This window comes from Apteryx rowi, unplaced genomic scaffold (assembly GCF_003343035.1).
Source record: "Apteryx rowi isolate R43461 unplaced genomic scaffold, aptRow1 scaffold_17, whole genome shotgun sequence".
Classification (NCBI taxonomy): Eukaryota; Metazoa; Chordata; class Aves; order Apterygiformes; family Apterygidae; genus Apteryx; species Apteryx rowi.
In genome coordinates this window covers 845,414-868,647 of record NW_020447974.1, presented here as the reverse complement: position 1 = coordinate 868,647, position 23,234 = coordinate 845,414, and the positions used below count along the sequence as shown (strand labels likewise).

Below are 23,234 nucleotides of genomic sequence, written 5' to 3'. Positions count from 1 at the left end.
TTCACTTGAAAGTGCTTCACAGAAAACCATGTGACTAATACCTAGCGTTGCCTAGTGATGCTCTTTGACTTGAGCTATGGGTTTTTTTTCTTTTTTTTAATGCTTGTCTGGACATGAAAGACTTAAAGCTGCAAACTAGTATATTGATTACTAGCTTGCATCTCTAATTGCTTCAAAACTCTTAGGCAGTCTGAGGAATTGTATAAGCTAACTAGATGAGGGGATAACATAAAATGAATAAATCTGCGCTGAAATGTTTCTGTACCAGAAAGCAAGCTAGCTAGCTAGCTGGCTAACCTTTCTTTCTTTCTTTCAGAACTTTCATAAGCTTTTTTTTTTTTTTTTAGGGTAATTTATCTTTACAGTCTGTGAAACTTAGTTTAATGGACTAACGTCTGGAAAAACATCAGTTATTAAAGTGGAAACTTAGCTTTAGAAAGTGGCTTTCTTCCATTAAAGCTTAGTCTTGAAGAAATGAGAGGTTGTAGAGCCAGCCTACCAACAACAGTAACTTTATGTCTCTGGGCTATGGTTCAAATTTTCTGGGAAGCAATAGCATTCATTCAGTTACTAACAATCATGCAATCATCTACATGTTGTATTTTATGTGTTTTGTAAATTAAATAAAATCTTCTAAAAACAGTGGAAGTATTAACTGACAAATACCCTCTGCTTTTTATATCCTTTGACTGAATCGAATGACATCTGATTTTATATCATTTCATGCTTCTTGTTCTTGTCAAGATACTTCAGAATATAACCGGAAAAGACATGCTACTCTTATCCTGGTAATTTGGCAATTTTCAGCTTTTTCATCTGCCAACRTAAGGATAATATGGTCAACATTCTTCATATGACAGGTTCTTACAATAAAACTCATTATTGATCTCTGTTAAATGCATCTGGGAAAAATTTACGTGGATACTGAAGGAACACTTTCATTTGCAATATCTAAAGGAATTTAACACAAGATTTTTGGCAACAGCAGTAATCTAAACCCTTCTATTTGGGTGTTAATATACTTGTATTTAGTGTTCACGTTGGGGTAATCCCTTTTGCTTGCTTTGGGGGTTGTACTTTTGAGATCTACAATCCTACTATTGCTGTCTGTCCATATTAAACAGAACTCCCTGTTCTTACTGTATTTACTGCCAGCAGCTTTGAGTTTTGCTTACTGGGATAGAATTAGGTAACTTCATTTAAACTGCATGAGCTTGCTATCTCCCAGTCTTATTTTTCAGCTTACAATAAACTCCTACTTGGACTATGCTGTATCTGTGAAGGGAGAAGTATATCACAGAGAAGATAAGGATTAAGCCAAAGTGTCATGATCAAAACTTGGTTGGTTGGTTGTTTTTTTTCCACAAAAGTGACTGGAAAAATCTCAAACACCAAAACCAAACTTATGTAATTAAAAGCTGACCCTGGGCAGCTCTGGCTTGCTTATTTCAAAATTCATACCTGATTACGTTAGGGGTTTTCTGCTTTCTTGCAAATGAGTTAATCCATGTTAAGGGAAATTGTTAATCCAGACTCTGAAAGATATCATTCTTTAAAGAAGGATATCTCTCTCACATTTTCCTTGGAAGATACCTCATTTTTATATTAATATTAAAAAGCCTGAGTTATTTCCCTTGTTCAGTACCCTTCTCCACACAATGTATGTCAGATCAGTAATTTATCTTTTGGATTGAATTCTCTGTTTTGGTTCTCTTTCAGTAACAGTTCTGGTGATTAGGGAAGGAAATTAGAGTATTTTTCCTTTGGGGGGGAAAAATGCAAAGTGCCTACTATGATTTTGAAAAGTATTGGTGGTAATTTACGGCTCTTCATGTCTGATGATGAAACAAGGAGGCTTAAATAACAAGGACAGAAGCAGCTGAGTGTGAGCTTACTGACTGAAAGTGTTCATCTCTGATTCTTCCCAACAGTTCGGTGAATTGCCTTGGGATGTAGCTGGTGTTCCTTTTCTCTTTGTGGAACTTAAATGAGGGCTTCATTGAACATGGACAGTCTTAGGATAATGTAAAAAGCTTATGATTTCATAGAGCTGTGAATTTTGCCCCATATATGTTTGAATCTTTAATCAGACTTCTGAAAACGACTGGGACAAATTCTTATGTTGGGACTAATTACATTTAGATCAGCCTAGTGGGAAGACATAGGATATTAACTCTACAGATCAAACTCTTGCAGTGCATACAGTAAAGATGCTTAATCCCATAGCAGACTGCTTTAATTTTAAAAAGAACTAAATTTATGAAGATTAGAGTGTCAAGTTACAGTTGTAAGATATAGGTAAGTTTTGTAACAGTCCAGATATTTATAAATGGTATAATACATCTAAGATGCACAATTTAATGGTCAATATGTAGCAATGAATGGAAATCAATTTCGAGGGCAACAACCTTCAAGTCAGCCAACTGGCTTGACAGGACTATGGTTTGTAAGGAGGGCAGATACTTTAGAAGCGCTTGGGCTTGGGGGGAAGGGTGGTGGCCAACCCAAGCCAAAGTATTGTAAAGATAAAGTGGTCAGCTTCTAGAGTAAACACATGAGATCCTTAACCCAGTGAACTTTGGGCATTTAGTGTAGTATATGAAAGCAGCTTTTAAGGAAAAAAAAATCTGTTAGTCTAATGGTGAGTGCATGAAGCATGTTATAGTGTCTAGTGAATATTTATGGTAGGTTTGTAAAAGAATGAAGCAATGTGTTTTACAGTCAAAATACTAACTCAGCCTTGACCTGTCACTGTGTGACTAGGCATTCACTATCAAAAGCAGAGATTTGTTCCAGATAAGGTAGGAATTACGTCCCCTGCAAAAATAAGTTTTTGTTTTCTTAAGTGTGATGTTAACATAGAGCTTGTTTGGGAAGCAAAAGATAGGCAAGTATATTCAGTAGAAAATACAGGAATTTTTACTACCCGTTCTCTCTCTAAAGTTATTGAGACAAATCGGTCTTTATTTCAGCATCCAATGAAATGTGCAGTCACCTTGACGTGCTGGTCCCTGTCAGTATTAATTTCAGGTCTGTACTGAAACTTTTCCAAGAATTTACAGAATGAGTCAGCATCCTGCAATACAGATGCCACATCTGCAGATTTTGAATGGGGTCCATCAGAGTCCAGAGCAAGAAATACACCATTCTGAGAGGTAGTGATTTCTGGTTCCCAGTCGGTTTCTACAAGCTTATTTAACCTTTAATCTAGGAAACAGGAGTCCAGCTGGGCACAGCACCCTTAAAACATTGCTATCCACTGAGTTAAAGTATTCCAGTATAGGATTATATCTTCAGCTAAGCACAGGAGCATTTTCTTCTCTTACAGTCATGCTTGGTCATGGAAAGCAGAATATACCACAGAGAACAGATGTTATCCTGCCAGCCAGCTGGCTTAATTTGGTTGCTCTTATTCTGTAGTCATGCTGGATGGAATGTTGTTGTAAATAAAGAAGTTTCATGGGTATTAGAATATTCATGCCTTATTTACTTAATTGTAACTGGATGAAAAAGTTACGGGGTAGGGGAGTATTCGAGGATAGCAGGAGTTGCCTTATATTGMCTGAATGAGGTCTAGAGTTTTCTGCAACTCTAACTGCCCCTGTTCTTATCACAGAAGTAACATCTGTGCACTCATTTTGGTTATTTATGATGCTTCTCTGGTTGATAATCAGGTATGTGTGTGTAACCATTTAGATGACATTATCCCAGAATTGCCACTGACTGGTACAGTATTCTGCTTTTAGAACTGGGTGTGGTAGAAGGGTCCTTCAGAAGGACCCCTCCTTCTTCTCCTTCAGGTGATGTCAGTGGTTAGATGCTTCAAATCTTCTGCTCAGCCTACTGGGCATTAATTTTGAACTGTGGTTTTTTTGTTTGTTTGTTTTTTTCTTCTCCATAGGAAAGACTTAGGGTAGAGGCGGTTCAATTCATAATTGCCATGGGTGGAGGCTTTTCTGCTGTGAGCTGAATGACATTACTGTTTTCATAGTAGTGACAGAGCAAAGATCTGGAAGTTTCGTATCTAAGCCATTTGTTAAGGACCTTGTCAACAATGAACTCGGAAGTCCTTCAGAACTGCTAATTGCAGTAGTTGCATGTATGGTTAAACATAAAGCTGTTTGCCTAGTTTTAAGAAACTTGCATCAACACATCATTTTACATTCAGTATGAACTGATCGTAGATAATATCATGGGTTTTGTCCACTTAAACAATTGGTATTGTGATTATATTTTTAAGTATTTTGTTTCTTCTGGTCTTATTAAGAAAGAATCAGTACTTTAGAATATTAATGTCATGTTGTCTTTGCTAAGAAAGGGATGCTGTGGTCTGTTGATGTGTTCGCTTTGTTAATATTGGATATGGTTGTGGGAGAACCAAGCTTCCTGTATCAATAAGCAAATCAGCATTTGGATCAGGGGATAGATAAGGGGACGAATGGTGTTTTTTGAATACCATTCCCAAGTTTTAAGTGTGAAATTTACAACTTCATATAATGCTAATTTCTCTGGACATGGTCGCAAACTTTCTTTATACCTACAGATAAAAATGCTTTCGGAACATGATTACAAAGTGACTGCACTTAAATTGAGAACATTTCATTGACCTGTGGATATATTACTCTTTTAGAAATCCTGTTTGATCTCTCAGAACTAAATAGGATTATACTGGCTCTCATACTTTCCCAAACACTGAATCTGGAGTAGCTGCTCACATGTAGCAGACCACACTGTGTATGTGTTTGTCTTTATTAGGATTTAATCCTTCCATAGCATAGTATTACTAGATGCTGAGGGAGGGAATTAAATCTGTGAATGCAGCACTGTCAGATTGAAGACTTGAATCATTTTGTAATTTGGCAATTTAATGCATTTCAGGATAGCCATTTTTATTAGTTATTTAGTAACTTTGATCCTGCATTATATAATTTTTTAAATTTTGAAACAATTTCCCCTTCAGTCAGAGAAGTTTGTTGAGTAAGCAGGATAGTCTGAGCTGTTCTAGGTCAGTTAAAAATCCTTAATACATGTGCCAATCAAATCTGTTAAACATAATTCTGGATTTGCTTCATGTGAATTATATAAATGTATAATGCATTGCAGTTGCAATATGTTCATTAGAAATACATCACTGTATAATTCACATAACTGGATAGAGCAGTGTTTTTAAACCTGACTTCCTTGCGCTTTGTCTCTGAAAAGCTGGCCTGTTGTGAATAGGCTTATGTCAGGTATGCAGAAGACCTAATATTACTACTAAGAACTGAGGCTGCAAATCAAAAGAGATTGAGAGCTGCTGACCTAGACACTAGGGCCAGTTCATATTTCTATATATAGTACTGTATATCGATGTGGTAGGCATCTGCAATACATTTGACTACGTACCAAAGAACAATTCCCAGATAAGTTGGAAGGAAACTTTTTTTTAAGTGAACAAATTATTTTAAGGTATGTTTCATAAATTCCTTTTGAGCTAATCTTTATCTTCTTTTTTTGCCTTCCTTTCACAATGTCTTATTAAATCTCTTCGGACTTTCCTAGGCTAAACATATTTTTGTTGTTATGTAACATCATTCAGGGTGTACTGGCAGATTGGCTAGGATTGCTGGGGACCTAGAAATGAGAGCTCAAACTTTTTGACATAGTTAAGAAAACAAGTTTTCACATTTGAGCCGGGGGTCTTTGGGAACAGTGTAAGTCAGATGCATTGCAGCAATCAAGTCATGCTATGAGACTGAACTTTGGAAATGTCAAAATCTGAAATACTCCCACAGCCACGTTCAAAGAGGGGGAGGAGTCTTGCTCCACTCCTGCTTATCTGGGATTGCAGAATCTGAGAAGCAAGCCCACATTTTCTTTTTTTCAATCTGTGATTGTAAAATTTAAAAAGAATATATAGTTTTCAAATGTTATTAGAGATTGTAGGTAGATGGCTTCCTGATGGCCTTTGGTCTTGAAAGGGTCTGTTTTTCAGCAGATATTTCTTAAATCAGTCTATATAGACATATCAAAAACCTGAAAAGCATTTCCAGGAAGTCTGAAAAAAATTTGGATCTATGCGGTGGTTAGCTGAATTTTGTGTGCATGTGCTTTAACTTTGGATATTTCCTCTGATAACTTTTCAATACCAAATACCTTAATGTCTTGTCTTGGCAGTATAACCCCTCTTGTACAGAGGGTTTTATCGCAGCTGAATTTGAGAGACACAAAACATTATTTCTCGCTCTTTGGAAAATGTGGTAATTAATGGAGAGAGGGCTTACAAATAAAAAAAACCAAGCATGCCCTGTCTTTCTAAATACATTCTAATTACTCAGAAGTACACAAGTTGTCTGCCAAGAGGATGTGTTTTTCAGCACATGATTCCAGATGGTTCTTTTTAAACCATATAAATATATGTATTTTATAACTGGTAACAAAGAAGACTGTAAAATAAACTGAAAACCCTGAACTTGCATAAGAAAATGTTTAGAACGTGTATTGGTGCAGTTTAGGTGGAAAAAATAAATGGATCCAACAAAAAAAATGTAAGTGTGTGTGTGTGTATGTATATATGCAATATAATATCAGAGAAATCTCTTGAGATGCAAAGCAGATTAGCCCATATGGAGCCCGCTGCCCATGCACGAGGGTTCCCTAGTGTGCAGCTCTCCGCGCAGGCCTGCCATGTAGACATACCCTCGCTTGCTGGCCACTTGTTTATCATTCCCTCTCAAAGGCTAAACTTTGGTGGTGGATTTCTGGTCTCACGAGGCAGGACTGTACTTTTCTACACATAAAATTTTTGGATGTTGCATAAGTTATGGTCTCTTAACTGTTATACAGACAAGGTACAATTATGTTCTCATCTAAGAGAGTCAATTTATGTGCAAGGTTCCTGTGGTTGTGTGGAGTAGTGGTTTCAGTGGGGTTCAGCCTGTGTGTGAAGGCTCTCTTTGAGGGTCATGTTGTGAGATGAGGGCCATTGTGTTACACGACAAGGAAGGAGCAAGCAAATGACATAGTATTAGAGGGATGGGAGCATAGCATACAAATCCTGTGAAGAGTTTACTTAAATATTTAGAAAGCAGGAAAATACTTGATAAGGTGTATAAAGCAAGTATTTAGAGCCCAAATTCTGCAGTGTGAAATTGTAGGTGCTTTGGTTCTTGGGTGCTCACCATGAGACACCAGTGATTTTAGTTTCATAGGAAAATAGGCTTGCAAGTGAACCTTTGAGAGGTTATGTAGTCCACCTGCATCCTCTGAGACAGGATTAATTTTACCTAAGTCCTCCTGGCAGATTCTTCTCTATAAACTTCCAGTGGTGACTGTGCTGCTTAGCTGTCTTTAAGCTTTCCAAAGGTTTTCTGAATCTCACCTCACCTTTTGCTGCAGTTCCAGTTAGTACATTTCCTGCCCTTAGTGGACAAGGACAATAGTTTGAATCCTCCTTTTTGCAGCTACTTCTTAAGAGTTTTTCTAAATCTGGTATTATGTCTCTTATTCAGTTACAGAGCACTGAGCTCTTGCCAGCTTCCATTTGCTTGGACTTCTGGATTATTACTGCTTCTGTAAAAACATGTCTTGAGGCCTAACAGTTTAAGTAGTCTCTTGTCTATCTGCACGTGGGGACTCCATTTGGTAAGGATGAAGCAACGGCTGCGTGTTGAATTAAGTCGTTTGGAGGTGGGATATGAAGCATATTTACGCTGTGGTGTGACCCTTGATAATGCATTGGCAGAGTTTTGATGTGAAAAGCTTAGATTGCTGCTTTGGGCTGGTTGCAGCTAGTCCGTGTTGTTGTTCATCAGTTTTAGGGTTTCAGAAGGGAACAGGGCAGATTAGGAGAGAGTAGCACAGAAAATTTTTGTCTTTGGGCAGCTTTTTGGTTCTTGTGACTGGTTTCCATAGCAGGAAAATACGCAGCTTTGATTAAACCTGTTACGTGTGACTTTATTATTGTGCTTTAAAATGGTTCTTGTATTTAACAACAGTGTTGAGCAGTGTAAAATCTGCTGTTGCCAGATACCAAGTGGCTGTGTGCCAGTTTTTGCAGATAGGAACTGCTCCTGCAGCTGAACGGCAGCTGGCAACTCTCCTGCCTTGTCATGTGTGTTGGCGCGGTCTCTGGCTGCCAATGAACTGATTCACCACCCCAAAATAATATGCTAATCTGGGGGTTTATTGTGAACCCTGTTGGCATCTCAGCATAATCAGGGGTATAAGATGAGTTTGTCTCCTCTGTGCCATTGGTAGTTGGGAGTCTCTGTATCATTAGTACTGCATATGAATGAGTTTCATATTTTGAGCTGAAGATCCCAGTGTAGACTGGTATTCCTGTTGTCCAAAACTGCACATCTTCAGGAAAGCTAGTTAGGCAGTGATTTTTCTGCCCACATCTATCAAGGGGGTCCCACCAATGTATTTCCCTGGAGTCTGATGCAAGTATGGGGGCTTGTGTGCCACACGTGGGGAGATAAAGGATTTTTATGCTCTTCCATTAGTAAAAGAAGCTTAGCAATGATAGTGTTGATCAAATGATCATCTGTTCAACAGCAACTCCTGTTGGCAGTTTTTCTTTTTTTTTCTGAAAAGTATGCTAAGTCTATACAATAATAACAGTGGTTCCCAGTTGCCRCTTGGAGAAAGATGGAGGCAAGGAAGGATTTAAGATTTTGTAGAAGTGTGTAATATTTCTGGGGAATGCTTATCTCTAGTAAATATCTGATAATTTCCCCCACACACACACGAATTCCAGGAACCTTCTTTTTGAAGAGGAGGAATAAGTCACATATATTACTTTCTTCTGTTGGATTTGGGTAGCCTGTTATCTTACCATCAGTTCTTTGAATGGCCTCAGGAAGTTACCTGTACATCTGTTCAGCCCTTCACCTTGCCAGGGTACTTTCTGTTCTTCACTGCTATATTCCTCTATTTTGCTTTGGGTTCCCTAACTTCTGTAAGGAAGTCAATACTATTGTTTACTTCTTTTTGCTTGCTTTACATTTTGGATCTAAGTCTGTATTCATCAAGAATTTAATCTCTTATTTTTTCTGTCATTTTTGTTTTTGTTTTCAAGAGTAGCTAAAAGCCTTGTTTCTCTCTAACCTTCTACTTCCCCATCCCTTTGTAGGCAGCTAAGGATCTGAATCTCTCTATCTGTGATTTCACTTGATAATAGTTAATCACAGCCTTTTGCAAGTATACAGTGTATTTTCTTTCTTTTACTCCTCTGCTGGCCTGCCCTTTTCTCTTTCATTTTGATTTATAGCTATACATGTGGGTATGTTAATGGAAAAACCTTGAAGGGACAGATTGTGTATGCACAGACAGCCACTTCAGGAAAAGTATACATTTAGCTGCTTAGGTTTCCACGTATGCTTCATTATGGTTTAGAGGAGCAAGTGGGGTATGCATTTGATTTAGTAAATGTCTTTGCTAACCTGCCGCAGTGCTGCATGTTTTCTCTAGAGCATATGTTCTGATTGGGCCTGTTGATTCAGCAGGACTGATGGTAGCCCGTAGAACTGATCAAATACTCCAGAAATAATTTATCAAATAAATTATTCATTGAATGTTGCCGTTTCTTATCATGTAATGTGTTTGACCACTCAGAGATTGGTGTACTCTTGTTTAGAAGCTTGCTGAAGGGGGCTTTATGTTCTGCTTCACTCACGTTTGGTGCAGGGTATGAAGGTCTCCTGCACACCAGCCAGCAGTGGTGCACCTCCAGGGTGTGATGAGTGGACTGAAAGTAGAAAACAGTCTAGAGGGTCTGTTAGAGACTTGAAGTTCTGTTAAAACAATTCCCAGTTAGAGCCATGCAGCTAGTGAAACCACAGAGAGCCACTGAGAGCGTGTTAAAGATATTAGCACTTATTTTTGCCCACCAGTTGGAGGTTACCATAGTTCTGCCAGTCAAAAGGATCATGGGATTATGCACTTGGTAGTGACTTGAGCTAACCTGGCTAGCTTTGCCTTAAGCTGATCTGAGAGCACTTACACAACCTCTCTGGCTGACGGAGCTGTGGGAATGGTAACCTTCAGCAGAAAGCCAGCTGGTCTAGGAGGTGCCTTTTTGCCTGTTCGGAGAGTAGAAATCTAGCCATGTCGCAGTGTATGGTTGCACAAAGCTTTGCCAGCAACAAATCAGTTTAAGAAGTTCACATAGTCCCTAATCATTTATTCATTCTTGTCCCCTGCCACAACTGTAACAATCAGGAAAATGATTTAGGGCTGAAAGTCCTCAAAAATGCCTTTTATTTATTCATCTATTTATTTAAGTGTGAGCATTCCCTGGCCTTCTCCCTTGGGTGAAGACAGCCTGTCTCCGTCTCTCATATTTTCTGTAGAAAGTTTGTTTGCTTTCTGAAATACACAAACATTACTTTGACCAAAACAATCATCTTTTGGCAAGACATGTAGTTCTAGAGCCTCTCCATATAAGCTACTGCAATTTAAAAATGCTCCCAGTTGCGTAGGTTGCTGGCAATCTGATGGATTTTTTATCTTTTGCAGGTATCTCCACCTGAAAGAACCAGGTTGCCAGTGAAGTCGGCACTGGGGCTACTTTGTAGTCCTAACGTAACCCTGTTAACGTGCTCAAACGCTGTGCTTACTGACTGCGTAGAAAAGTCATTTCTATACTGCCTGCCTGATCAGGCAACTCCTGAGCACGTGCAGGTCAGACAGTCCTTTCCCCTTCCAGGGAACGATCCAAAAGAAGCTGTGCCAGGAGAACACGAAACAATTTCTGTACTTCTGCAGGTCTTCCCCCTGCAGGAGAATGTCAGGGCTGGTGGATTTTGCTTTATTTTTGCTGGTCCAGGTAAGTTTTTTCACAGAAAGCTTAGGCTTAATTATATGAATATATATCTTATATAATACTGATATATGAATTATATATCAAACACTGTAGAAAACTGTGCRCTTAAAAGATCTTCTGTTTTCTTCCACCTGTAGTTGTCACTGTCATCTGCCTGATTTGAAGCAGGCTTCCCATAAGAACAGTATTTTTCCTTTCACAGTGGTGAAGTCAGCTTGCTGGAGATATGCAGCATCAAAATCTGTTTAGATGCTGGTGGGTGGTTTGAATGTTGATCTAAGTAGCAGTAGGCAGTAATGTGGACAGGTACATGGGGAAGTGGCAGGGAAACCCCTAACTCATAAGAATTTTTTCCAAAGGAAATATTTATTGAATTGCAATTGAAATAGCTTATGCCTCTTGTGATTAGCTGCCCAGCTATACTTTTATCCTGTGAACACCTATGATGAAAATCCCAGCTTCCCTCTTAGAAGGTGAAGAAAGATCAGGCCTTCAAATCTGTTCAGGGTAATAACTTGCCTGTGCATGGTGAATTTGCATTGCAGATGTGGTTTCCTCATAAGCTTTGGGCTTGAATGCAGACGGTTTTCCACAGACAGTCCCACAATTTTCCACACCTATTCTTGAGTGTTCTGCACCACCTTGCCCCTCAAGTGCCTTTAAGCTCTACAGCTTTTCAGAGCTGTCTCTTCAGTATATTAACCCATCTTTTCCCCTGGAGATTCTGAGTGGCCATAGCAAGCAGCTAACCCTTGTTCCACCAGCCCAACTCTGGGTTTCCTGGCTATCTGGCATGGAAAGCAGAGAAGCCTCCTAATCAGTGTCTGGTGGAAATGTGGCAAGCGTGTTGATTTCAGCTGTATTTATAGATATATCCAACCTTGCTTCCTTTTTGAAACAGTTATTAAGGAGATATGGGGTCCCCTTAAGTCCGTGAAGAAAGGCTGTGACAAGCAAAGGATGTGAAGCTGTGATCCAGGTAGTGCTTCAGAATACTGTCTTTGGTGCGCAGAGCTTTAGGAGGCACCATGAACATGATCACCTCCCATAACACTGTTCTTTTCCATGGCGACCTATTTTGCATGGAGGAAGAGGGGAGAGGAGGCTCTCCTTGAAGGGCTCCAGGATGTGACTGCAGTATGAAGGCTCTGCTTCACTGCACAGCTTGGGAAGATTCTCTGGGGACTTGGTCAGCCGGGAACCTGCAAGGCATCCTGAGTCTCGACCCTGTAAGTACTGCTGTCACCTTTACGGTTGTTCTGCGGGAAGTTGTGGGGTGAAGGACTGGGCTGTTCTTGCAGACAGCTAGTGTGGGTGTAGTTTCACAGTACCGGCACTTTGGTGGCAATGTTGGTTTACAGAATCCCTGCTCCACCCTTGGCTGCTTGTTCCTGCTTCTGGAGTTTAGTGAATCTCCACCTTGTGTTGATGCAACTGCTTGTAGGACTCTGCACTGAGCAGGTCTGCATTAAAAACAAAACTGATTTTAGTGTTATTGCTTTTATTATTTTTGTTAAGATCTACATCTATTCATTAGTTAATGAAGCCCCATAAACAGTTGTGTCACTAACAGCTGAAGGGGCAGCGAGGTGTAGGGTGAGAAAGGAGTTGCTGCTGGAGTGTGGTAAACTCCACTTTACTGCAAAATCATGGAGGATTTTCATTTTATTGGTGAGTGGTTGTCTTTAGGTTAGGTGGAAGTTATGATGAGAGTTCATGTGGCAGACTGTGCTGCTTGTACCTTCTTGTGCACCAAGAATTGGGCAAATTGTTTGGAGAAGGAGGGATTTAAAAGTCACAAGCCAAGAGCTAAATGTCCCCTAATGTTTCCTCAGTGATTGTAACTACCATTGATTACACACCTCTTGGCACTTGGTAGGGTGGGATTCAACCTGTTCTTTTTAATACATTGGTCTGTATAAGTAGAGCACATGTGAATTTCGGTCTATGAAAGTATTTCACTGAAACAAAATGTGACTTAAGGCATAGCTCAGTACTATGTTCTCTTCAGCAACCAAACCTTTCGACAAAATAAACCAAAACCATACAACAAAACTATCCTTGCTCTAGTGGCCTGGTCCTGCCCTAACACCACTTGGCTGATAAAGTTGCCTGTAGGGCTACAGTGTAAATGGGATTATTGAAGTAATCAGAGTTTAAAAAAGAAAAAAAAAAAAACCCTCTAAAACAAAAGAACATTTGTTCCTGAACTAAACTCCTTTATCCGTGAAATGTTTTGTCCTTCAGTAGATAGCATGCGCTAATGTTAAAAAGCGTTTGAGATGGTTACTTGCCTTGCAAGTATGTTTCTGTGGGATCTGTCTCCACCCTGAAACTGGGGAGAGGAGGCAGTGTATTTTTGGCAAAGGTTCCATCGAGTATTTATATTTGCTGCTGAGATGAACTGCCTGTAATAGCAAAAATCCAAGTGATTCAGTTCTTTTTTTCCTCCAGCCTTGTGGTAGTTCTGCAGCACCGAACAGGGAAGCAAATCTGAGATTGTTGTTTAAATATTGCTTAGTTTGGCAGTTTATCAAGATCCTTCTTGATCTTTCCTCCTGCCAGCAAAGCAATGCTTAAGCACCTGTTGTATGGCGAGACTTCAAGTTGATTATTAGGGTCAGTTTGCTGTTAACAGTTGGGTAGACCATGCTGGACTACCTCAGCATCCTCAGGGCAGCGGTACCAAGGGTACTTGTGATAGTATAGTTGGGAAAGCTCCTCTGAAATCTAGTTACGATATCAGACCATCCTTGAAGCTGACAAAGGCAGGTAACCTTAGAGGAGCACCACTTTAGTCCATTAGCCTAGACCTTGCCTTGTGAATATCAGACTGTCTAGTTACAGGCCCTTAGCAGGCTGTGGAAGCCTAACTCCCAACAGTGACTGTTGGCAATGTCTGTGGCTCCCTTAAAATCTGGCAGAGGAGTGCTGGAGCTGAAGCCTCGTGTCCTCAGGGAGATATTTTGGAGCTGTTGTTGAACTTTGCAACATTTGCAATGCAGTATTGTCCCACCATGCTGTGCTAGAGCTCTCTGTCTGAATGCAGCAGTGTATCCACAAAGCTAAGGCAATAATCACTGCAGTGATTGTTGTCCAAATCTTTTGTCTTCTTCTGCACCTTTTCTGTGCAGTATGTTAGTGTGGCTCTATTCGTCCTGAAAACTGCCTGAAATCAAATGCTTGGGATGAAGCATCTGACGCATGAAACAGAGCATCACCCTGTGCCAATAATTGTTGCGCAGTGGTGGGTTAAAATAGCTTCTGCCTCTGGGGCTGTTTGAGGAAGGACAATTCCAAGAAGAGCAGTGCTAGGAACCTGGGACATGTTCCCACAGATGTTCCAAGAAAGATGGTGTGGATAACAGTAAGCAGAATTTGGCATCTGTTGAGAAACTTTGTTTGAGAAGAGAGCTGTTTGCAAGACTCAAGTTTACAGGGAAAGGTGTGAACCTCATAGACACATCATTGTAGACATGTCCAAGGCCATGGATTGTTATCCAGAAGGTATGTTGTTTACTTCCAAGTTGTTGCTTTGGGGATTTTTTTTTTCTTTTCTAGTACCTGAACATCTTCCTCTCGTGGGAATATACTGTAGCTGTACTAGACAGAAAGGGGCTACCTCTTTGGAATAATAGTAATTTGGGCATTGCCAGGCATTTCATTGTCACACCAAAGGGTTTTATGTGGTATGAAAATAGGATGGAGTCTGCTACATTCTCCATCCTCAACTTCAACAGGAGATTCAGCACGTATCAAGGACTTCGAGTCCTGACATTCATTCTGAGAAAAACAGTGACACTAAATTGCCATACCAAACAGGTTAGTCACAGGTAACTTAATCCAGCAATACTAAGGGAAAACTGGCTTGAAAATGAGAAGGTCGTGTTGAGTTGCTTCTCTGRTTTCCCAAGCTAAGGCCCACTGTGTGTCCCTGAAAGACCTAACTAAAGCTAAATTTAAGTCACTCAGATAAATATTTATAGTAGATATGTTAAGATATAATCCTCAAGGGGTCCAGTTGCTCTATCTGTGCTCTGAAATGTACTGAAGGGGAAATAATAGCACTATAAATACAGTCATCTTTAGTTAGGTCATTGCCTTAGGGGTGTTTATGAAAGTCCTCTAGCAACTAAACTTGCAGCAGTGAAAAACTAACATGGAATTGAAAAACCGGTAGAAGGTGATCCCTTTGGAAAAGATACTTCAGTTATGCAATGATTCATCATTACAGTAGCAATCAGGTTTAGAGTCCTTGTATGTGCGAGTCATGGCAGTAACTGGTGCAGCATTCATACAGGCTGATCAGGCCATTTTCTTGCAGATTTTTTTGGAGGAGTGTACACCATTAACTCTTTGGGGTGGGGAGGGAGGTCGTTTTGTTTTTTTCCTGTATTTCTTTTCCTTCATATTGGAAAACAGAACAATGCACAAGATTTTGAAGATTCCGACAAAAATAAAAAACTTGTTATTTTTCAACTGTCAGTTTTCCACACCAATTAATTTATGCATCTTCCAAAGTATTTAATATATTGGGTATTTCTATACACAGACGAAAATGCAACTTTCTGTAGAAAATGAGTTTCTTTGGTTTTGGTTTTGTCCTTTATAAGAATAAAACTTGGTGAGCTGCTGAATGTGTGCTTCCCCTGTAACAGGCTGCTCTGATTTCAATGATAAAATGGGTCGAGTTTGCAAGAATTAAAAGAAAATGGTTTGTACAGAAAGTAGAAGGACCTAAGTTTCATAAATTCGTGTTAGCTTCTATGGGAAAAACTTCAAGGTTAGTGTGCTGCTCCTTTGACCAAGAAGTTCTTGTTATGTCCTGCATGAAAAGTCTTACTGAGARATGTTTAGGTTTTTATTTGGTATGATCATCCCCCTCGGAAGGCAGGGGGAGGCTGGCTTCCCRGGTTAGGAACGTGGGGGTGTGCCTCCTCCCCTGTGCCTGTGGAAGCCTTTCTGCTTACGTGTTTGGAAGCTTCTGTCCAGAAGAGTCAGGAGGGAGCTGTGCAAAATGATGCTTGTTTTATTTTCCAAGGGGGAAGCCAGCATACGTGCAGGGACGCTTTATCCTTCCTCTTTCCTGCCTGGTAATTTGAGTCCATGTTATCTCCTTAATGCCATTTAGTCTGTACTTGTTAGACCTTAGCAACCTTGCCTCCGAAATTGCTGTTTCTTCATAGTAAGTTTGAAATTAAGTTTCTGTAGTATAGCAGCCATTACAGCAGTGTAGCAGTTTTGGGTAGGCAGGTATTGCTTATCCTGTAGATGACACCAGTACTAAAATAAATATTTACCTGGCCCATGCATAGCGTTTTACTCTATGCAGACAGTAAGTGGGATATATTTAGGGTCATGACTATATTCAGTCTGTCTTTCTGAAACATCTGACAGCCAAAAGGTCTGTTTTGTAGGGAATTTGCCTTTTGAGTATCCACAGCAAGCTGGAACTGCCACACCGAATCTTTCTCCTATGTAATCAATGTTAGGGCTACATAAACACCAAAGGCTTGTTTCTGTTTTGGGTTTATGTCATCATTCTGTTGTTACTTCTGTTATCTTTCTGTGCCAATAGGAACACTGGAAGAGAAGGAATAAAAATAGCTTTCCTTTGCTGCAAACTGAATGTAGCAGCACTGATGTGGAAGAAGTGGTAGACAAGTATACCATGAGCTGTATTCTGGGCTGTGGTTCTGGGGTCTTCAACCTGTTCTCCCAGTGTATTTGAATCTGTGATTGTCAGCCTGATAGAAAAGGGCTCTGTAAGAATGACAAACCTGCTTGCCCTGACCCAGAATTAAGAGATCTTGTACCCACGTTTTTCTGAGTTTGTTTCTTTCTTTCCTTCCCAGGTGTYCAGTATCCTTTGTCTGTTGAGCTGGCAATGGGAAATAGGTGGGGTATAGCAACTGCAGAAACTACCTGGCTTTGTCCCCTGGAGTGTATCCTGCAGAGCATTCAGGGCTTGACTTCACCAGGTTTGTTGTTCTCAGCCCCTTGAGTGCTTCTTTCCAAGTTTTTCTTTTCAAGGAACTAGCCAGGAAAAAGATCATAAATTGTTTCAGTACAGAGAGCACTGAACTGTGCAAACATGAACCCAGGCGCTCTGAGAAACGCGTTTACAGTATCTTTACAATCACAGCAAGCAAAAAGCTTGTGCCAAATATGATTTACACTAGAGAAATGAATTTATCTAGCTTCATCATTCATCTTCACATCTAACTTCCTACACTGTTTTTCTTTTGACCTCTGTTTTGGATCTTTCTGTTGTGGTTGTGTATTGCTGTGCTGAATGAGAGGCCGCAGTCACTCCCCCGAACACCTGCTGAACTCTGGAAACGTATCACAGATCAGTCAGAACCACGTGGTGGGACTAGACTGTACTGAAACAAAATTCTCTTTGTTTCTCATTTTCCAGGTGGATAGTCAAAAATAGCCTTGTTCAAACAGACCTCCCACAGAAGTCTCTGTGAGTCTGGCAGTCACTAGAGATTAAATAAGAGCATCATGATTTGGTTTTGACTTAATAGTTTATATCAGCATTTGGAAAAAAAATAACATGACCTCTTCACTGAAGAGCTTTCAGCTTTGTGCCTGAAGACTGCATTAATCTGATTGTGTGCAATAAGACTGATTTTCGTGTGATTTCCTTCTAATATCAAGCTGTAAAACAGCCTGGAGTCTGATACCAGCAGACCTTACCTTGAGTTGTTTGCTGGCTGTGGCAAACGGTGCTTTGTTGCAAATAATTAAATCCCTGGGGAGCATCAATAGCTGGCTGGCTAATACCACATTTAGATAAGAGGAAAGAACTGTTGGTGATGCAGGAGAATTACTTTGAAGAATCTGCTGTCTCTCTAAAGCACCTTCTACTGAGGGTAGATATCTATCAAATCTTCCTGTCACCAGTTAAATTTAGAGTTGAAATTGCTGCTACTGTAAGAGCTTCGAGAGGTCCAGCCCTTCATGAGCACATCAGTGTGTTGCCCCAGTCATCTTCTGGATTTGTGCAGGCTAAGGCTGTGATTAAACATGTCCCAAGGTACCACAGATCTGGTGTGCTCTTAATTATGGCTGCCTGTGAAAACTACATCTGCAAGGGCAAGAGCTGGAGTCAGAGCTTTCTCGTCAGGCACAACCTGTTCCCATCCCTGTTCAGAAGAGCCACCTGCTCTAAAGCCTACTGAACCCAGGGCTGCACATGCTTCTCCAAGCATCTACTCACACTTGCCCCTTCACATAGGGAGCAGGAGCAGAAATTTACTGGATGTGTCTTGAGACTTGAGTAGGAACTGGGGGTGGTTAACCCCTTCTCCATATATATCGAACTGTTCTGATTGTTTCAGAAGAGCTAAACACTCATAGCTTTTGCCACAGTTAATGGCAACTGCAATAAGAGCTTAGGAATCAAGCCTTAAATTGTACTCTTGGGAAGGCAAGTGAGATGTCTGATTCTGCCAGGAACCTTTAAAAGCCTTGGTAGTGAAGTGGAAGTGGTTTGTAATAGCAGGAATTCATTTGTTAATAAATTTCCCCTTTACTTGTCCTGTCACTATTTCAGCACAATTCCAGTCTGCTGCCTGTGCTGTAAGGTGGCTGGTGCTCGAGCTGAGGAATAAGTTAGATGTTTCAGGATTTTGGTTGTATCATTGTTCTGAAAAAAAGCTTCCTAGCTTATTTCAGTGTAGATATGGTAACAGATAAACCTATTTATTAGCTTGACTGGCAGCTTGTTTCCTTCTGGAGTATATGATAGATATATATGCACAAAGAAGGACTATAATATTTTTAGGAGCATGAGTTTAAAGAAAAATTACAAAGAAAGGGGCTTGGCTAAATAAAGCACTAACAGGCAGCAGTCTTGCACTGGCAGGGAGAAGAAAAGTGTTTTAATGGGCTTCCCTCATTACTGAGGAAACCCAAACTTGCTTTTTTTTTTGTTTTGCTTTTTTATGTATTGAAAACACAAAGGCATAGAGCTGGAAGGCAGAGGGTTAAAAATGTTCTTCAGCCTCACATGTGTCTCATGCCCTCTCGGGAACAGTCCTGCTGGCCCTGCTGGTGCTGGTAGCTTCTGCAATTCTGTTTGTAGCAGAAGCCCCCCGCCGCAAAGACCTGTCTGGTGCTCTCCACCACTTTGGTGGTCCTCAGGCCCTGACTCCCCATCCCAGAGCAGGCAGCTGCAGCCGTTGCACAGTGTAACCTCCAGCTGTCCTTTGGGCTTCTCAGGGCAGCAGGGAACATGTGCCTGCTTCGCAGGCGCTTCAGTTCCCAGTCCAGCATCTTAGTGAAAACCTGTCTTTGCTGGTAGTTGTGCTGAACCGGGAACTGAACTGTCTGAGATGCAGACCCAGGAATGGCTTTTTCCACTGGTGGGGCCAGAAAAGTAGCCAAGGAGGGTAACGCTTCTTTGTGCTGCTGCAGCCGGATCTGCAATCAGAGCCCATAGCCGTGTTGCTCTCCACTGTTTCTGGCTGATGCTGCTGCATTTTCTCTGTTCTTGAATTTTCCAGTGACTTGTTTCTCCTTCCTATTTTTGGTCTCTTTATAGTCTCTGACACAATTCTACTGCAGCCTGATTATTTGCCACAGGGGGTCTCCTCATCTAAACATCATTGCCTTTGGGAACATTATCAAAATTGTGTTTGCTCTGACACGAGGCAGAATTTGCTGTTTGGGCTGTCACACCAGTAGTTTATATGCAACATGAACGATGACTGGCCTTTCTGCTCCACTTGTCAGTGCATGATTGACTAGAAGTTGTTTTATAATTAAGCTATAAGACAAGACAGGCTGTGTGTTTCTGAATAACTGAGGCATGCCTCAGGTGGTGGTAGTTCTGAGGCAAGAGGAAAAAGTGACTTTACTGTAATAATCACCTGCCCTGAAGTGCATTGCCAGAGCCTCTGGTGTTTTTTTAATAATAATGCTTAATGCTGAGTACTTAGCACTTTTCATCTTCAAAGCACCTTGCAAACATTAACTAATTAATCGCACAACACCCCAGTGAGTGAGGGAGATGAGATCAGGGAGGGAATTTTAAAAGCAGAGTGGATCCTTGGGGAGAAACTAAGTGGGTAAGGTAGGTAACATTTTATTAGACTTCCATTTTAGCGCAGTGTAAAAATCCAAAATGAAATGTATAAGTGAGAGTAGGATTAATGCATTTCCTGAGCATTACCGAGGCAGGGATGATAGGCCCACCCGTTCCAGACAGCCCGTTTGTGCCTGGTGTGCCGAACCATTTCACAGCATGGCAGTGCTCTTCTGCAATGCTGCTCTCACAGCCTGTTATTACAGGGGTGTTTGTGCACATCAAGGCTATGTTTTACGGTGCTCATCTAGAAAACTCAGGACAAGGACACAAACAGATCTATTTGCAAAATGAGAGTGGGACTTTCACTGTCACAGTTTCCTAGAATTTTGTAGCCTTTCTGATTTAGTAAAACCTTCTACTTTCCTTAATAAAAAATTGCTCAAGTCTCCTGACTTTAGGAGTAACCTAAACATGGCATCTTTGCTTGAGGGAGAGGAAGGTAGAATAGGGCTGGTATTCCTGGAAGAGGCTGGAGTATTCAGTTATTTATGGTTAGCCTTTTGGAAGGATGGAAACGGTGTTCTACCAGAACACCTCTTTGCATCTCATCCTCTCCTGAAAATCAGAAGTTAAATGTCTACTCACAAATTTCAGAACTCTGTATTGTGTTGGCGGTGGTTTAAGTAAGTCTTGTTCTTAAAAACTAGAGAGGGTTAGGAGGTTGATTTTATTTTCGGAATGGCATTTTAAATATGAATGGAGAGGTGCTGCAGAGTCTGCCCAACAGACAGGGGTTCTGTCTGGGAAGGGACAGGAAAGCAAAACAACTGTCACTGAAGCCCTGTACTGTGTCATGGTGCTAAGTGGAAATCAACTCCAGAGCAAAGTAGGGCATAGCCATATTTTCCCTTACCTGTTTCTATTTATACTGAACTAGTGCTCAGTCTGTTAGGTCAGGACACTGTCAAATGTAGTGCTGAAAACACCAATGCAGGGCTTTGGCTAAGAAGAGCTGTCTTTTGTGACCAGTTCAACTGTGATTTGTTTTCATGATCCGCATCCAAGAGAAAATCATGAAGACTGTTTTGTCCAGTGATTGGACTACTGCTGTGTCCTTTCTTGGGACTGACCTTAAATTCAGCTGCAAACAGTGTTTGGTGCAGCGCACTGCTGCTGCTTCTTGAGTGAGGTCTGATGCTGGGAGTGCATGGCACTAGAGCTTTGTCATCTCCGTTGTTGGTTGAAATCTGGGTATGGTTGTGACACGCTACTGCCAGTGCCGATTTTGGAGCTCCTCTATTACTTGCAGGCAGGAGCTACTAGCAGAGGGATTTCTCTAAAAGGTTTCAGTGTAGGAATGTGCCACTTCAGGGAGGAAATATGCTTATTCTTCTGACATTAAGGAAGTTTTGTGGAAGTCACCTCTGGTATAGAAAAGAGGAAAGGTGGTGAGGAGGAGTGTACAAGAGAGAGAACTCTGTGTTTCAGAGTTGATCTTGTCAATTGTTTTGATGCTGGTAAGTTCCTATTTATGCACTATTGTTAGTGAGCATTTATAATTGTATTTAAACATTGAAGGAATGGCTTTTTTTCTAATCTTACAGTCAAATAAAATAAAATTATATAAAGGACTTTAATGTGGCCATTACTAAGCTAGCCTTTTGGCCTAAGGTCCTTTATAAAGGTGAATGAAGGCAGCCTCCAAGGTCCCCTGAGGTCAGAATTATGGTTTGAAGGAAATGCCAGCATGATTTGTACATGCTGTCATAGAAAGTCCAGAGCTCCTGGTCTTGGAGTGGCTCCAGGAACTCTTGTGCTTTATGCACAAGCCTGTCCTTGTAAGGACTTGCTGTTTCCTGATACTCCTGGAAAATAGTGTCCCGCACTGACATAACAAAAAGTCGTTAACCTCGGCTAGGATTTATCCAGACATCCAGTTTATTATCAATGCTCATTTGTGAGTTCTGGGAACAGATGAGTCTGCGGATGTGCCAAATTCTTCTATGGGGCTTTTCAAGCCAGAATAGAAAAGTCTTTCTCTACTTAGCTCATATTATTTGAGGGAAGAGAAGAAGAGTGGGGAGAGAGAACAGAGAAATCTATCTTTTCCTTCTTTCAGTTGCATGTATTTTCTGGATGAATTTCCCTACTCTGACTCAACATTAGTAAACTCTTGTCTCCCAGTGTGTAATTGTTTACTGCTGATAGAGGAGGAAGAAGGTTGTCGTCATGTGCAGTTGGTGAAATGGCCTCTGACATTTCTGTTAACTTGTTTAAACAAATACATCTTGAAACCAGTTTTGCTTTAGAGGGCAGTGCACAGAGGTTAACTCTAAGTGTGCTGGTGAGTGATTGTGTATGATGTCAGGTTACTCAAGGAGGCATAGATATATTTTCATAGAGCTTGAGTTCCAGGCAGCAGCTAATTTTGATTGCTTTACAAGATGTAGCTCCATTGCAAGTAAGTTAACGCAGCTGCACTGTCTGATGGTTGTGGTGTTTCTCCTGCTATATGAGTATAATGAAAATATTCTGTTTGACTATCAAGCTTTCCAGATTTTCAGGTATTTTCATGAGTGTATTCTCATTTGTGAAATTGGTGAGATTAATCGTAATATTCTTTTCTTTTTCTTAAGCAAGCTATGGGCATGAGCTATTATGAATTGACAAAAATTGCCGAAGAAGCCTGTGACAGAGCACTTTATGTGCTTCGTTACTGAATGCATATACTCTGCTTTCTCCGAACAAATTCATAGCATCCTCTGGTTAATCCCTTGGACTGCAAACATTCTGGTCTCATGTTCATGCATGTCTCAGAGGGCGAAAGAGGTGTAGTCTGTGAAGAAACAGCTGAAAATCGGGAGGGATTTTATGAATTACTTTCTGTCACTTTTGTTTCACTGACTAGTTCCAGTTTACTCCAAATAGCTGCTGCCAGTTCTCCAGGACCATGTAAAGACTGAATATGAGGAGTAGTGTGGTCTTTTTGAAGCCCTCTGTGTTTTCTATGCTACTGGAACAACATGATGAGCTTCTAGATGCCTGGCAAAAGGTTTCTAAGTGAAATAATGCCCAGGCTTGTTCTGTTTCTGATATCCAACCCACCAGTTCTCACCCTGGCATCTCAGATGTTTTGTGAAATTCAGAAGCTTGTGCTGTGCCCTGTGTGTAACAGTTTGCTTGGGGGCTTTTGGAAAGTCCCTGACGAAGTCCGTCCTTGGTGTACTGAGATAGAGAAGTCTTTTAAGGATTGAGGTTAGCTAAATTGTGATAAGCTGCTGGAAGAGATTTTTGGGGTTCTGTTTATTGTTGAGGGCAAGGGGAAAAAAATCTTTAATCCACAAATCATACCTTGTTGAAGGAGCTTTTGTTTTGCGTAATTGGTCA

General features: G+C 40.7%; 1 long non-coding RNA gene across 1 annotated transcript; it reads left to right on the top strand.

Annotated features, from left to right (window-relative positions):
- The first annotated feature begins 10,375 nt into the window (after positions 1–10,375).
- LOC112963522 lies at positions 10,376–16,767 on the top strand. The gene is made up of 4 exons (XR_003252625.1): positions 10,376–10,810; positions 11,709–11,786; positions 11,900–12,036; positions 16,663–16,767. It is a non-coding gene; the product is annotated as an uncharacterized LOC112963522 (long non-coding RNA).
- The last annotated feature ends 6,467 nt before the right edge of the window (positions 16,768–23,234 follow it).